Source organism: Arvicola amphibius, chromosome 2 (genome assembly GCF_903992535.2).
Source record: "Arvicola amphibius chromosome 2, mArvAmp1.2, whole genome shotgun sequence".
Taxonomy (NCBI): Eukaryota; Metazoa; Chordata; class Mammalia; order Rodentia; family Cricetidae; genus Arvicola; species Arvicola amphibius.
The window spans coordinates 45,130,787-45,138,056 of NC_052048.2; the positions used below are offsets into that span (position 1 = coordinate 45,130,787).

Below are 7,270 nucleotides of genomic sequence, written 5' to 3' on the forward strand. Positions count from 1 at the left end.
ACATTTATGCAGACAGTACAGAGTGTAGGTCAAAAGGTTTGTGGCTGGGCTGGGGTCCACATATTTCTTTTAGTAATCTGCCGAGTATCTTTCTGCATTAAAAAACTACAACATAGGTGTGAGGGGTCAGTGTAGGCTCAAGAGGTACCAGCTCAACTTTGCCATATTGAATTAGTTCTGTAGGTATTGTTTTGGGAAATGGCATCTCTCTGTCAATTTGCAGAGAGCAAACCTTTGTCTTTGCAGCAGCCAGTATTGTTTGGTGATTTCCAGGAAACTAGTAATCAAAACAACAACAGCAATGAATGATAATGTAATTAAAAGGTGAAGAACAGCCAGGCAATGGTGGCATATGCCTTTAATCCCAGCAGTCGGGGGGTGGGGGGCAGAGGCAGATGGATCTCTGTGTGAGTTCAAGGCCAGCCTGCTCTACAGTGAGTTCCAGGACAGGCTCCAAAGCTTCACAGCCAAACTCCATTTCAAAAACAAAACAAACAAACAAACAAACAAACAAACAAACAAAACAGACAGTTATCAATAGAGGAATCTCAAATGACTATAAAACACTTGAAACAATATTCGATATGCCTAGCCATGAGGGAAATGAAAATCAAGCCAGTTCTTTCACCTACATATGTCAGAATAGTTAAGATCAATAATACAAGTGACAGCTCGTGATGGCGAGGATGTGCAGAAAGGCAAACACTCCTGCATTGCTGGTGGGTGTAAAAACCTGTACAGCTATTATGGAAATCAATATGGTGGTTCTTCAGAAAGTTGTGAATCTATCTACTTCAACTTTTAGCTATACCACTATTGGGCATATACCCAAAGGATGCTCCATCTTACCTAAAGGACAATTGTGAAACCATGTTCAAGCTTTATTTATAACTAAAAGAAATTCAAAAACACTTAGAAGATGTCTCTTAACTGAAGAATGGAATAGGAACATGTGATAAATTTAACAGCTGTTAAAAAAATGACATCATGAAATTTTCAGGCAAATGGATGGGACTCGAAAAAACACACGAGTAAAATAAATATGGTATATATCCATTTATAAGGGGATATTAGTCATTAAGTAAATGATAATCAAACTACAATCCATAGATCTAGAAATTTAGGTAAAAGAGAAGAAGTACAGTGAGAGACAGGTAGAACTGGTGGACTATCTGGTGGGGGGACATACGCAGTGGTATGATGGGGTAGCTGACCAATCCCTTGTCTGAGGGGCGTGACCCCTCTGGGGCACAAAATACCTTTAAAAGATCGTGTTTTGTTTTTTTGCTCTCTTGGTTCCCTATTCTTCGCTGGAACTCTGGCTCTGTGAGTTTTTCCCATTTTCTCTTTTTATTAAAGCTGAGTATTTCATATAAGGCTAGTTTGGTTATTTCCCATTGCCGGCTGACCACACCTGCTACAGTGGTAAATTCCTGGAATCATTGGATGTGATCTTAGTGAGGACCTCCTGCAATGGAGAGCATGGATTCAAAACTGGCCATCTCTGGTAGCCAGAAAAGGCTTCAAGCAACAGGACTAGGTTGCATTCAGCTGAGTTATTGGTTCTCAGTAAATTTAGAGAAAGTACTGTGTAACCAGCCTTCAGTTATTTATCAGCTTATTCTTGATAAAGAATAGCAAACAAATAAGGTTCTATTTAAAATGGAATATTTAGGGTATTTTATTTCTTTTTGCCTTTGAGAACGCCAGCTTTTATTTTTTGATATTGAAATTTTAGTATTTAAGAAATATTAGCCACCTCTTGAGTCACCCCCGTGCAGCCTAGGCTCGGTGTGCGAGTCGGACTCGCTCCGTGCCCACCCTGCTCTGTGCTACTACTTGGCTTTTCTGTCAAGATGCCCGAGGAAGTGCACCATGGAGAGGAAGAGGTGGAGACCTTTGCCTTCCAGGCAGAAATTGCTCAGCTCATGTCCTTAATTATCAATACTTTTTATTCGAACAAGGAAATTTTCCTTCGAGAGCTGATCTCCAATGCTTCTGATGCCTTGGACAAGTTCGCTATGAGAGCCTGACAGACCCTTCCAAGTTGGACAGTGGTAAAGAGCTGAAAATTGACATCATCCTCAACCCTCAGGAGCGCACGCTGACTTTGGTGGACACAGGCATTGGCATGACCAAGGCTGACCTCATAAATAACTTGGGAACCATTGCTAAGTCTGGCACAAAGGCTTTCATGGAGGCTCTGCAGGCTGGTGCAGACATCTCCATGATCAGGCAGTTTGGAGTTGGGTTCTACTCAGCCTATCTGGTGGCAGAGAAAGTGGTTGTGATCACAAAGCACAATGACGACGAGCAGTATGCCTGGGAGTCTTCTGCTGGTGGGTCCTTCACAGTGCATGCCGACCACAGTGAGTCCATTGGCCGGGGCACCAAAGTGATCCTTCATCTCAAAGAAGACCAGACAGAATACCTGGAGGAGAGGAGGGTCAAGGAAGTGGTGAAGAAGTACTCACAGTTCATAGGCTATCCCATCACCCTATATCTGGAGAAGGAACGAGAGAAGGAGATCAGTGATGATGAGGCAGAGGAAGAGAAGGGTGAGAAAGAGGAGGAAGATAAGGATGACGAGGAGAAGCCTGAGATTGAATTGTAGGATTGGATGAGGAGGATGACAGTGGCAAAAATAAGAAAAAGAAAATAAAGAAGTTTAAGGAGAAATACATTGATCAGGAAGAGCTGAATAAGACTAAGCCCATCTGGACCAGAAACCCTGATGACATCACTCAAGAAGAGTATGGTGAATTCTATAAGAGTCTAACCAATGATTGTGAGGATCACTTGGTAGTCAAGCACTTCTCTGTGGAAGGTCAGTTGGAATTCAGAGCATTGCTCTTCATTCATCCGTGAGCTCCCTTTGACCTTTTTGAGAACAAGAAGAAGAACAACATCAAACTCTATGTCCACCGTGTGTTCATCATGGACAGCTGTGACGAGCTGATACCTGAGTACCTCAACTTCATCCGCGGTGTGGTGGACTCTGAGGACCTGCCCTTGAACATCTCCCGAGAAATGCTGCAGCAGAGCAAGATCCTGAAGGTCATCCGTAAGAACATCATGAAGAAATGCCTTGAGCTCTTCTCCGAGTTGGCTGAAGACAAAGAGAACTACAAGAAATTTTATGAGGCCTTCTCCAAGAATTTAAAGCTTGGGATCCATGAAGATTCTACTAACCGTTGGTGCCTCTCTGAGCTGCTCCGTTATCACACCTCTCAGTCTGGAGATGAGATGACCTCCCTGTCAGAGTATGTGTCTCTCATGAAGGAGACACAGAAGTCCATCTACTATATCACTGGTGAGAGCAAAGAGCAGGTGGCCAACTCTGCCTTTGTGGAATGTGTGCAGAAGCGGGGCTTTGAGGTGGTGTACATGACTGAGCCAATTGACGAGTACTGTGTGCAGCAGCTCAAGGAGTTTGATGGAAAGAGCCTGGTCTCAGTGACTAAGGAGGGCCTGGAGCTACCAGACGATGAGGAAGAGAAGAAGAAGATGGAGGAGAGCAAGGCAAAGTTTGAGAATCTCTGCAAGCTCATGAAGGAGATTTTGGATAAGAAGGTTGAGAAGGTGACAATCTCGAATAGGCTTGTGTCTTCACCCTGCTGCATTGTGACAAGCACCTATGGCTGGACAGCCAACATGGAGAGGATCATGAAGGCCCAAGCACTTCAAGACAACTCTACAATGGGTTACACAATGGCCAAAAAGCACCTAGAGATCAACCCTGACCACCCCATTGTAGAGACCCTGAGGCAGAAGGCCGAGGCTGACAAGAATGACAAAGCTGTTAAGGACCTGGTGGTGCTGCTGTTTGAAACTGCTCTGCTCTCCTCTGGCTTCTCACTTGAGGATCCCCAGACCCACTCCAACCGCATCTACCGCATGATCAAACAAGGCCTGGGCATTGATGAAGATGAGGTGACAGCAGAGGAGCCCAGTGCTGCTGTTCCTGATGAGATCCCCCCACTTGAGGGTGATGAGGATGCCTCCCGCATGGAAGAAGTAGATTAGAGATGCCCTGGGAAGACTATGTCCTTTGTGTAGTTTCCCTGTGCTCCCCCAGCAGCCTTGACTGGCCCTGACCTACCTAGCTCTCTGCTCATGCTAGAGGATCACTTACCCTGTTTTGTACCTTAAGACAGGAAAATCCCCTCCCACAGAATAGCAGGGTTGGGTATTGTGTATTGTGTTTTTGTTTGTTTTATTTTGTTCCAAAATTAAAAGTATGCAAAAATAAAGAAAATGCAGTTTTATGTAAAAAAAAGAAATATTAGCCATTATTATTTCATTAACCAGAAACTAATTGATGATAATATGTACATGAAATACTGTTTATTTAATTTATTCAGTATTTAAAAATCTTTTGATTCTCTATAATTAATAAATCAAAGCCTTATTTAATGTTATTTATCCAGAAAACCTAGATGACATTGGATACATAATCACCTCATTTTAGTTTATCTACAAACAACCAAGGGGTAACATTTTCCATGGGGTGAAATTAATACTTAATAACTTTAATTAAATTTATAATAATGATTTTAATTGAAGTGCATTCCCTTAAAACTCTAATTAGAAATTCTAAACTGTCCCTACCTCCTTCATGAATCTTGCCCTCTCTCCTAAATCTATCTTGTATTCTTTGACTCTTGGGTTTTTTGTTGATTTCTCAGACAGGATCTTACTATGTAGCTCTGGCTGCCCTGAAACTTGCTTTGGAGACCAGGCTAGCCTGGAACTCACAAAGTTCCACCTACGTGTGCCTCCGTGAGTGCTAAGAATAAAAGCATGTACCACCACCTCCTGGTTTAATCCCTTGTTTTTATACGGACACTATTAAGTAGCTCATTTCTACTCTCTAGAAAAGCTACCTAACATCTGCCATCAAAAATCATCTATAATTTTTAATGTGATCGCATTATGGCTGATTATTATTAAAATCATAGAAATGGTCTATTTTATTATATATTGATATCAATATGGAGTCTGCTTTAAGTAAATAAGTACAATGATACTCATCTGTAGCTTTTAGCCAGTTTTATTTCATAGCATGTGAAAGTGGAAAGCTTAAATCAATTTTTACGTCTTCAGTTGCTGATGTCAGATTTCTGAGAAGTAAATAAATGGAAACAAAAACAATCAGTTAACCCTAGAAGTCATACTTATTACTAAAATTGAAATACTAGATTTTTAAACATTACCTTATAATACATTCTCAGGTTCAAAATTTGAGGTTCTTCATTTGTATCTAAAACATTTGAATAGCCATAATGATAAAGAAGATACATAAGTTCTTTTTCCTATTCCTTTTAGTTTTCACTATTTCAAACAAATGATCCACAGTCAAGTTAACATCTCCCAAATATTTTTATTATCAAAAATACACTTTTTGCTCTCCAGTAAATCCTTTTTTTGCACTTACCTTTTATCCTAATACTTGGGAGGCATACAGAGGAGCTAATGATCTTTTATGCAAATTTATCAAAGTTAATGTTTCATCATCATGATAAATTTTAGCATATTTATAAGTATTTATTGTTTTCAAAAATATTCTGAAGAGCTAAGGGGATGGATCAGAGAGTAAAGTGTTTGCAACACAAACATGAGAACCTGAGTTCAGAACCTCAGTTTGTGACTTGGAAACAGAGAATCCACAAAGCATGCTGGGTAACTAAACTAATCAAAACAGCAAGTTCATAAATGGCTAAGAGACATTATCTAAATGTTCAATATCAACCTTCAGCCTACACACTCATGTGATTTCAAATACATGCACATATACCACAGAAATTATACTGAGAAATAAGAATGTGTCAAGCATCGAGAAGCATCCTTGAATCATAGTGACATGAACACATCCAAAACAAGAAGCCAGTTCTCCATAAATAACCATTTCAGCTATGTGATGTCAATTCAATCTGCTGTCCCAAATTAATTTATTTCTTTTAAAATAGGTTTCTCATCCCATCTGTCTTATAAAACATTCTTGACGCATGTGCTTATATTATATATTAACTTGATTGTTTTTGCATCCACATAACAAACTTCTTTTTACCATAGAGAAAAAAGGGAGTGATGCAGACACTTAAAAATAGAACAAAACAATTGCCACCTCAACTGAATTATTTTCTTTACAAAGTCTTGCCATTGAACCCTAAACATATGATTTTGTGAGATTATTTTCAAGAAGGTCAATGATCTTATCAGAAAAAACCAAACTAGAAGTAATCTAATTCACAGACAAAATACAATAGACCACTCATCTTAAGTTTCTCAGTGCAGGTACCTATGGCAACTAGGAACAGATAATTTTTGACTGTAGGATCTGACCTATCCTTCATATAGTGTTTCATAGCATCACTGAAGCCAAAAGCTTTGACATCACCTGAGAATTTATGAGGAATGTGGATTAACATGTAACATCCCAACTTGCTAAATGCCTTTTAATGTGAGTATACAATGACCTGCAGTGCAACCAAACTTTGAGAACTGGGGCACTCCGAATGTGGGAAACACTAATTTAGGACTTTAATCTCAAGTAGGAGTAAGTTTGTTCACAGGAGGTCTTTGGAAATGTTGTGAGACATTACTGACACAACTGGAGAGTGATAGGTATGCGATACTCCTGGCATTTAATGGATGGAGGTCAGATACTAAACATCCTATAACACACTGGAAAGTCATTCTTCTTAAACAAAGACATATTCTGAGCAAAACATCAATCCCTTTCCCCATTGCTGAGATTGCCTGGTGTAAGAGGAAGAAGATAATGAAGCAATATACACAGGCCTTCCGTGATACCTTCACATATTTTTATGCTTTTATTTCATTTACTTCCATGCTCTATTGTGCTTTCAATCTGGAAATAGCACTGAAAACCCAGCTCTTCATGCAGACTCCAAGTACACACCTATTATTACCATTACTTCCTTTCACCTTGGATAAAGCCAGCTTGGCTTCTTTCCCACCTCTTTTCATTTGGACTCCTGAGAACATTCTTTACTATGGAATGAAATAGCCATAGTCTTCCAAAACCCACTATTATACATTTCTATATACAGCTAAAACTGTTGTCACTGTTCCCGTGGCTCCTGTCACATTTATCCAATGGTGGCTCATCTAAGGGCTTTCTTCTGAAACCCAACTTCCCTAAACTGAGAGCAGAAAGCTGCCTAATCATTAGTCCACCCAGGTCTCAGAATATATGGAAAAATTCATACTCCCTTGCTGATATTTAGTCTTTGGTTTCAAGTAT

General features: G+C 39.9%; 1 pseudogene; it reads left to right on the plus strand.

Moving 5' to 3' along the window:
- Positions 1 to 1,856: 1,856 nt before the first annotated feature.
- Positions 1,857 to 4,039, plus strand: LOC119808054 (annotated as a pseudogene).
- Positions 4,040 to 7,270: the final 3,231 nt, after the last annotated feature.